This window comes from Saccopteryx bilineata, chromosome 4, assembly GCF_036850765.1.
Source record: "Saccopteryx bilineata isolate mSacBil1 chromosome 4, mSacBil1_pri_phased_curated, whole genome shotgun sequence".
NCBI lineage: Eukaryota > Metazoa > Chordata > Mammalia > Chiroptera > Emballonuridae > Saccopteryx > Saccopteryx bilineata.
The window spans coordinates 48,212,060-48,221,458 of record NC_089493.1 but is presented as its reverse complement, the minus strand read 5'-3'; positions in this window follow the sequence as shown (position 1 = coordinate 48,221,458).

Sequence of the window (9,399 nt, the reverse complement as noted above, 5' to 3'; positions counted from 1 at the left end):
CAAATGCCATAGATAAAACTGAGGACGAGGCAATATATGAAGACAGTGATTTGTCATCAGATACAGATAAGGACAAGCTAATGGATGGGAGTTTTGACAGGGATGAGGAGTTGTATGAATTTTATGATGAATAAAACTTGAGTTCAATAACATTATGTAATACGTTTTTTTTTTTCAAATTTCGGGCCCCAAAATTAAGATGCGTCTTATACATGGGGAAATACGATACCTTGCTTTCCTTTTCTTTGTAACACTTACAACCACCTGACATACACTTATGTGTTTATTGTCAGCCTTCCTCTTCCCCCACCACGACTTTAGAACATAAGCCATTGAAGGCAGGGACTTTTCTTTGCTTACAGTAGATACAGGACATTCATGGGAGAGCAGGATTTAGGCTAATGGTGGAATGACTGACAGATGGTCTGGAAAAAAAGAGAAAACCTTAGCACAGAGTCCAGAACACTAGCTCTTATCGAGAAAAATCGGACAGGCATTTATGTTGTGAAGATTAAACAAGATTGCTCTCCTGATAGCGCTATAGCACAGGGTAAGCATTTACTTCCACCTGTCTTCTTCGGCATATTTCTGCATGCACGACTAGTGTTTTGTTTGTTTGTTTTGACTCTCATTAAAGCATTAGAGATTTTTACAGCTTTGTAATCTTTTCAGTGTCCACCTGATTCCAAGCCCTCTCCACTCTTGTCTTCGTTCAGATTTGATAAAGTTATTAGAGGTACTCTGATCACCCTAACAGGGTTCTAAAGGGGTCAAGCACATGCATAGATCACTTTTAGTGGTGTGGCTGCAGGAAAATCCCTTAATCCTCTGGGTCCTAACTTTCCTTATGTTTAGAACAAGAATGACAACAATGACATCTACTATATAAGGTCGTTGTAAGAATAAAACGTGATGTCATATATGTAGCACCTAATGCCATTCCCATGTATAATAAACAACAAATAGTAGTATTATTCATGATGATATATTTAAGACTGAAAACCCTTCCACATTCTGCATTCAGATCCTTGCTTCCATTATATTGTTTTTTAAGTTTTTTAAGTTGTTTTTATTTTTTAATCAAATTTGTAAGCTAGAATCCCTGTCAGATATGTTGCCTTAAACGTGAAGTACTTACTTATTAGGAAAGAATCTCCTATGTTTCCTTCCACTCTAGTTATCCATGAAATTTATTCATTAATTCCACAAACACGTATTGAGTGCTTTATGCCGCTTCAGTGTGCTACTGGATCCTGGGCACCCGCAGAAGGTGCGCATATCTCAGAAAAGGTGCACACAGGCGAGTCCCCTGGGATGGTGCTCAGCTGAGGCTGAAAGTGAGAATATATATCTGAAAGTAATGCTGCTTATTAAGCAAGTGTAATATTAGACTAAATGTAAGAACTAAGCCCTTTTAGAAGACACATCTTACAGACCCTTAAAAGCAAGGCGGGCATTTGATAGCTTTATCTGGGACCACAGTCCCAGATTATTTCACCATGAATGGGTGAGAAGTATGGTTGTATTGCTGAAACATTTCAAATTCTTTTTTTTTCTTCTTCTTTTTTGTGACGGGGATGGGGGGGGGGCAGATAGGGATAGACAAACAAGAAGGGAGAAATGAGAAGCATCAATTCTTCGTTCCAGCACCTTAGTTGTTCATCAATTACTTTCTCATATGTGCCTTGACCACGGGGCTACAGCAGAGCAAGTGACCTCTTGCTCAAGCTAGCAACCTTGGGCTAAAGCCAGCGACCATGGGGTCACGTCTATGATCTCACATTCAAGCCAGCGACCCCCGCACTCAAGCTGGTGACCTCGGAGTTTTGAACCTGGGTCCTATGAGTCCTAGTCTGATGCTCCATCCACTGCATCATTGCTTGAGCAGGCTCAAATTCCTTTTTTGAAGGATTTGTCATTGCAATGGTGAAAGACTCACGCAATCACCTTCTCAGTGACTGGAGCCAGCAGTGTGTATTTAAATGCTGGGTTCCTAACCAGTATTTTGGGAAGTGTCCTCTAGATCACAGCTTTTAAAAATGTTCTGGGCTTAAAGTTTTAGGTTGAGTTGAGGAGGTATCCTGCAGAATGTTTGTGGGCACTGCCGTGGCCTCAGAAAGGCTATCCTAAGTCTCTCCAAACCACCTGCATAGATTAGCAACGGACACTTGGACAATGAAAACAGGACAATTTATTTGATTAATGATGGTGGTAGGAAAAGGTATAAAAATGGTACCACTTGCCAAGCCCCCATCATTTTTATTTACCCATTAAACACAGTTTTGAGTGTCTTTATGTGCTGGGCGCCAGGGCAGCAAGATGAACCTGGCGGGTTTTAAGGCACTTCTGTCCTTGGGATAGCATGACTCCAAAATATAGTATTAATTGTTAGAATTAATTAATTATTATTAATTGTACCAACCACAACTCATTCTCAGGATTCTCCATCTTTATGGTGTCAGAGGGAACTGGGAAAGGGTTGGAGGTCAGGCAATTATCCACTGCAGTAGCCCCATTCTTGTTATAAAAGAATCCCTGGTCTCGCATCCTTGGATCTTAACAGAGTGTGAGTGTTAATTCTCAGGGGTTCATTTCCCCCTACAACCCTATCAGAGACAAGCTAATCTATTTTTACTGGTTCAACTTCTCAACCTTACTTGGGAACACAAGTTTAATAAGTCAGAGCATTCTTCTTGCTGGGTCAGGTTGACCAGTACAAAATTAATGTTTCCCTCAGAGCACATTTTGAGCTAAGCCTTTCTTTGAATCTAAAGTTTCTACCTTCGAGAGGAAAGAAATAGTAATATTTGGTATTTGAAAATGATAAATACACAGGCTGAAGCTTGACCTATCTCTTCCTATAAAAAGCCAGCATTAGATAATCACAAACAAAACTTTTAAAAAATACCCTCATTATCTGTAAAGATGCTTTAAGGGGCACATAACCAAACCCCCAACTTAAACTGCATTAAAGAAGAAAGAAATTCACATTGTGGCAGCACAGGAAGTGCAAGGCTTGGGCAGCCTTTGTTCAAGGCTGGCTGCTTCAGGAGCAACAATGTCTGCAAGGAACCAGGGTATGTTTGTCTCTTCCCCCACCATTTTGTGTGGGCGCCATCCTCAGGGGAGTAGCCAGGTGACTGCAGCAGTTCCACCTATCAAACCGGGATATAGTACTCGCAGGAAGGAGAGAGAGAGACAGACTCTTCCTGCTGTTTCAAAGGAAACTTTCCCCGGAAGCCCCCACTGGTTTCAGCCCCCATTGCCTCACTGGTTCCTTAATTCAAGGCTGTCCAATCAGCGCCACCCCTGGGATGGAGCTGAAATAAACATCACTCAAGGCACCTAGCTGAGTGAAGGAGGGGTAGATATCTGAGGTCCGGGTTCTTCTGGTGTGGAAGTGCGGGGATGGTGGCTGGGTAAATTATATCTACTTGCAGGAAACGAGAAACCCAGCCTACAAGGGGCTTAGGCCAAAAAAGTTATTTTTCTCTTATAAGAGAAACTGCTGCCTCAGCTGGCTACTGGAATCGATTCAGCAGCTTGATGATGTCATACTTAGAAACTTGGGAATGCTCTTGACTTTCCCCTTTGCTGCCCCTTGGTCCTAACATGGCCGCTTAAGTTCCACACATCATGTCTGGATTCCAGCAGGAAGAAGGGGGAGAAGGGCACGGCCTGTATAAAGCACTGTGTGCTGGAATCTACGGAGCAGATGAAACACTAGATTCCATCACCCGGTCTTACTTACCAGGGCCCACGATTGACCGGGGAGGCAACACTCACCCCAGGCGCCACAGCACAACGTTGGTACCAAGAGGAGGAGGCACACAAGTAGGTCAGGAACAGAATGGACCTCATGGCTGCCTGCCCCGCCCCACGTCTGGCTTACCCTGCCCACCATGTCTAGCCCTGCTGTGTCACTTGGCTTGTTTTGGTTTCTGGTTGGCTTCTAAAAATCATGGCCTGTACACCTGAAGTGAGCAGCTTTGTGTCTACTTGTCCTTTAAATGAACCCCACTTTTCTGTTGGGAAGACAGATAAATATGTTAGAGGCTCTGGGATGACAATATTACTCTGGCCGGGGTCTAGGGCGGCTGAGAATAGAAAGTAGTTAATGGGTCTGGCAGCAGAGCAGCTGAGGTGTGACTGAATGGAGCAGAGGATAAGAACCTCTTTGACAATGACATTATCAGAGCTTGGGCAGGCTCTCGGCTCAAGTTTCAGGTGGCCGGGCATCTATTTCTGCAGCCATCCCGTAGACATATTACAATCTGTGAGCATGAGTTAAGTTTGGAAGAAGTTTAAGAAAAGTAGTTATTTTTTAGCTAGTCTTTGGCTGTTGCCTGTCTCTCATAGCATTTTACAGTCAGGAAGGGCAGGGAATATATATCTTACTTACCTTTATAACATTACCCTAACCTCTGGCACATGTGGGTTTCCTCTTGACTTCAGTAACACACCTCTGGACCTTAACAATGCATTATAATGTCACACTGTCACCTCTCCCCCATTCCCATAGTCTTCCCCATCTCTCCAGCTTCTCCTACCACCTTGCTTTCCCTTCATACACAGACTGAATAGAAGGTTTGACTCCTAAACGACCCTTCAGCTGTTACTCTCTGGCACTCTCTAGAGCAGTGGTCCCCAAACCCCAAACCCCGGGCCGCGGACCGGTACCAGTCCGTGGGCCATTTGGTACCGGTCCGCAGAGAAAGAATAAATAACTTACATTATTTCCGTTTTACTTATATTTAAGTCTGAACGATGTTTTATTTTTTAAAAAATGACCAGATTCCCTCTGTTACATCCGTCTAAGACTCACTCTTGATGCTTGTCTCGGTCACGTGATACATTGATCTATCCCACCCTAAAGGCCAGTCCATGAAAATATTTTCTGACATTAAACTGGTCCGTGGCCCAAAAAAGGTTGGGGACCACTGCTCTAGAGCACACAGCATCATGAATTACAGTTCTCTCTCCCTTGGCTTCTCGACCTCACTCTTCTAATTTTTGTTTCTTGAAGGATTCTTCTCCAGTGCCTCTTTAAATGTTTGTTTTCCTCTGAGCCCTGTTCCAGACCCTTAGCTATATTTCTCATTCTCTATGTTTTTCCTGGGTCTTTCATCTAAACTCACAACTAAATCTGCTTCTGTCTCCAGCCCTGCTCTCTCTCCCAGACTTGTATATTACATCTCCATTAGTACAGCCCACAGGTACCCTGAACTCAACATGGCCAAGACTGGAGACAGTCTCTTTCCCCCAACTGAAATTTCTGTCTTTTTAAAGGACACCAGATCGATAATCCAAGTCATCCTAGAATCCTTCATGCATTTCATGAAACAGTATACTATATTAAGATATTGCCATCTGAATATGTGACATACCTACTAACCCTTCCTTCAAACCTTTCATCTCAGCATGTCATCATTTGGTGTTCCTCATGAGAAATATATCCCTCCTGCCTCTTCCTCTCTAAGCCAGTATGAATTAGTTGCCCTGCCTCTGGGACTGAAAGCAGCAAAAGCACTTAGCCCCTTCATCTATTGTAGAACCTATGATGGGATATTTCAGTTGTTTCCATCTTCATCACCGATGCTAGGCTGTGGTTTCCTCCAGGGCAAAGAACCTGCTGTAACAATTTTTGGAATCTCCAGTAACCAGCATACACAAGGGTCCGGCACACTGGAATTATAAACTCATATTTATTGTATGAATTACTCAACAATGGCTGATGACATTTTATACTATAAAAGTTCATTAATTCATTTTGATCCACATAGAAGAGAAAAAAGCCACCTACAGGCCCACCACCCAAACTGAACTATAGTCACATTTCAGTATATTTTCTCTCTCTCTCTTTCTTTCTTTCTTTCTTTCTTTCTTTCTTTCTTTCTTTCTTTCTTTCTTTCTTTCTTTCTTTCTTTTTCTGAAGTGAGAAGCAGAGAGGTAGACAGACAGACTCCTGCATGTGCCCGACCAGGATCCACCCAGCATGCCTACTAGGGGGTGATGCTCTGCCCATCTAGGGTGCCGCTCCATTGCTGCCAGAGCCATTCTAGCACCTGAGGTGAAGGCCATGGAGCCATCCTCAGTGCTGGGGCTGACTTTGCTCCAATGGAGTCTTGGCTGCGGGAGGGGAAGAGAGAGATAGAAAGGAGAGGAGGAGGGGTGGAGAAGCAGATGGATGCTTCTCCTGTGTGCCCTGGCCAGGAATCGAACCCGGGACTTCCACACACTGGGCCAGCACTATACCACTGAGTCAAACTGCCAGGGCCTGGGTATATTTTCTTATGTTTACTTCCATGAATAAGATTTATTTTTACCTAAGCATAATTGTATTGTACTTGTAATTTTGAATCCTGTTTTTCCACTAATTTTTTCATACTGTTTAATGTTTTTCTAGCTTTATTAAAGTATAATTGACATATAACATTGTTTAAGTTTAAGGTGTACAATGTGATTTGATATATGTATGTATTACCAAAATGATTGCTACAATAAGGTAGCAATCATCTCACAATTACCTTGTGTGTGGGGGGAGAATATTTAAGATCTACTCTTTTAGTAACTTTCAAGTATACAATAGAGTATTATTAACTATAGTCACCATGCTGTACATTACATCCCCAGAACTTATTCGGTTTCTAATTGGAAATTTGTACACTTTAACTAACACCTCCCATTTCCTGGACCCCCAACCATTTTGCTGTCTGTTTCTAATAAAGCCCAACTAATGGGCTTTATTAGATTCTGTATATAAATGAGATCACATAGTCTGTGTCTTTCTCTGTTTGATTTATTTCACTTAGCTCAAGGTCCATCCATGTTGTTGCAAGTAGAAGAATTTTCTTCTTTTATGGCTGAATAATATTTCATTACACACACACACACACACACACACATTGCTTTGATCCATTGAACTGCCCACAGACATTTAGATTGTTTCCACATGTTGATTAAAGAATGCTGTAAAGAACATAGGGATGCAGCTCTCTCTTTAAGATAGTGATTTCATTTCCTTTGGCTCCATACTCAAAAGTGGAATTGCTAGATCATATGATAGTATTATTTTTAACTTTTTGAGGAACCTCCACATTGTTGTCTATAATGCTGTATCAGTTCACCAGCAGTGTACAAGGGTTCCTTTTTCTCTACCTCCTCACCAGCGTTTATGCCTTGTCTTTTTGAGAATAGTCATTCTGATATCGCATTGTGGTTTTGATTTGCATTTCCCTGATGATGAGTAATGTTTTCATGTACCTGTTGGCCATTTGTGTTTTCTTTGCAAAAATGTCTTGTCAGGTGCTCTGCCCATTTTTAAATCAAGTTATTGGGGGGGGGGAATTCAGTTGTACAAATTTCTTATATATTTTAGATATTAACAGATTATGAGATATATGGTTTGTAAATATTTTCTCTCATTCTGTAGGTTGCCTTTTAACTTGGTTGATTGTTTTTTTTTCTTGTACAAAAGCTTTTAAATTTGAGATAATCATATCACAGAATGTTGAAAATCATAATTTTTTTATATTGTTAAATATTCATGGTATCATTATGAAAAAAATTTTTTTTCTTATTACAAACAAGTGCCAACTGATGGTAGATAATTGTGTAAGTACAGAAAGTATAAAGAACAGCCCTGGCCGGTTGGCTCAGTGGTAGAGTGTCAGCCTGGTGTGCAGGAGTCCCGGGTTCAATTCCCGGCCAGGGCACACAGGAGAAGCGCCCATCTACTTCTCCACCCCTCCCCCTCTCCTTCCTCTCTGTCTCTCTCTTCCCCTCCCGCAGCCGAGGCTCCATTGGAGCAAAGATGGCCCAGGCACTGAGGATGGCTCTGTGGCCTCTTCCTCAGGTGCTAGAATGGCTCTGGATGCAACAGAGCAATGCCCCAGAGGGGCAGAGCATTGCCCCCTGGTGGGCATGCCGGGTGGATCCCGGTCTGGCGCATGCGGGAGTCTGTCTGCCTGTCTCCCCGTTTCCAGCTTCGGAAAAATGAAAAAAATGACGATTGAACAAATGACAATTTGTAATAACCCCATTAATATTTTACATATTTTAGCATACCCTCTAAAAATAAATTTTCCATGACTGAACTACATTTTATACTATTGCAGAGTTTTTTAGTTATTATAAAATCAAAAACATTTTCCTATGTCATTTAAAACATTTGGAAAACATTTTTAATGACTGCATAATAGTCCATTACATGGTTGCTCCATAATTTACTTAACTACTTCACTAATGTTGGTCATAAAGACTACTTGAAAAATTGTTAGAAATTACTGTAAATAACATAGCATTCTTATACATACACACATGATTTGTGTGTGTTTCATAATATAAATTTCTGGTAGTTGAATTAATCTGTCAAAAGATAAATAGTATACAGGCATTTAATATATATTGTCAAAATTCCTTCCAGAAAGTTTTTACCAGTTTTTCCCTCACCAAACATAAGAAGGCATTTCTCACTGCACTATCCCCCAATCCTGGGATGTTATTGTCTATCAGATTGTTAAATCTTAAAAAAAAAAAAAAAAAAAGAAAAAGAACTCAGATCTTTTTATTACTTTCATTACTAATGAAGTTGAAGCCTTCAATATTTATGAATTGGCTCCTTTTATAAATGCTTGTTTATGCCTTTGGATATTAATTTTTATAGAAATATTGCTATTTTCTCATTGATTTAAATACATTCTCATATCAGAATAACTTTTATTGATAGTTCCACAAACATTGCTTTTAGTTTGTTATTTACTCTTTAATTCTATTAATAATTTAACTTATATATAGATTTTGCTGTTTATGTTGTCAATTCAGTATTTTCCTTTAGGATATTTTGAATTGATTTGTAACCTTAGAAGGGGCTTTTCTGCCCAGGCAGTGTTGCAGTGGATAGAGCATTGGCCTGGGATGCAGAGGACCCAGGTTTGAAACCCTGAGGTCACAGGCTTGAGCACCAGCTCATCTGGGTTGAGTAAGGGCTCACCAGCTTGAGCACGGGATTGCTGGCTTGAGCATGGGATCATAAACATGACCCCATGGTTGCTGGCTTAAGCCCAAGGTCGCTGGCTTGAAGCTCAAGGTCATTGGCTTTAGCAAGGAATCACTAGCATGGCTGGAGCTCCCCCCATCCCCCAGCAAGGCACAAATTAGAAAGCAATCACTGAACAACTAAGGTGCCGCAATGAAGAATTGATGCTTCTCATCTCTCTCCCTTCCTGTCAGTCTATCCCTCTCTCTGTCTCTCTCACTAAAAGAAAGAAAGAAAGGAAGGGCTTTTCTGTCCATACATCAGACAAATCTTTCACTTTTTTCCTTCTAATATTTTTATGTTGATGGAATGTTATGTTTAGTATTTTTACCCATTTGTATTTATTTTGGCATGTCATGTGA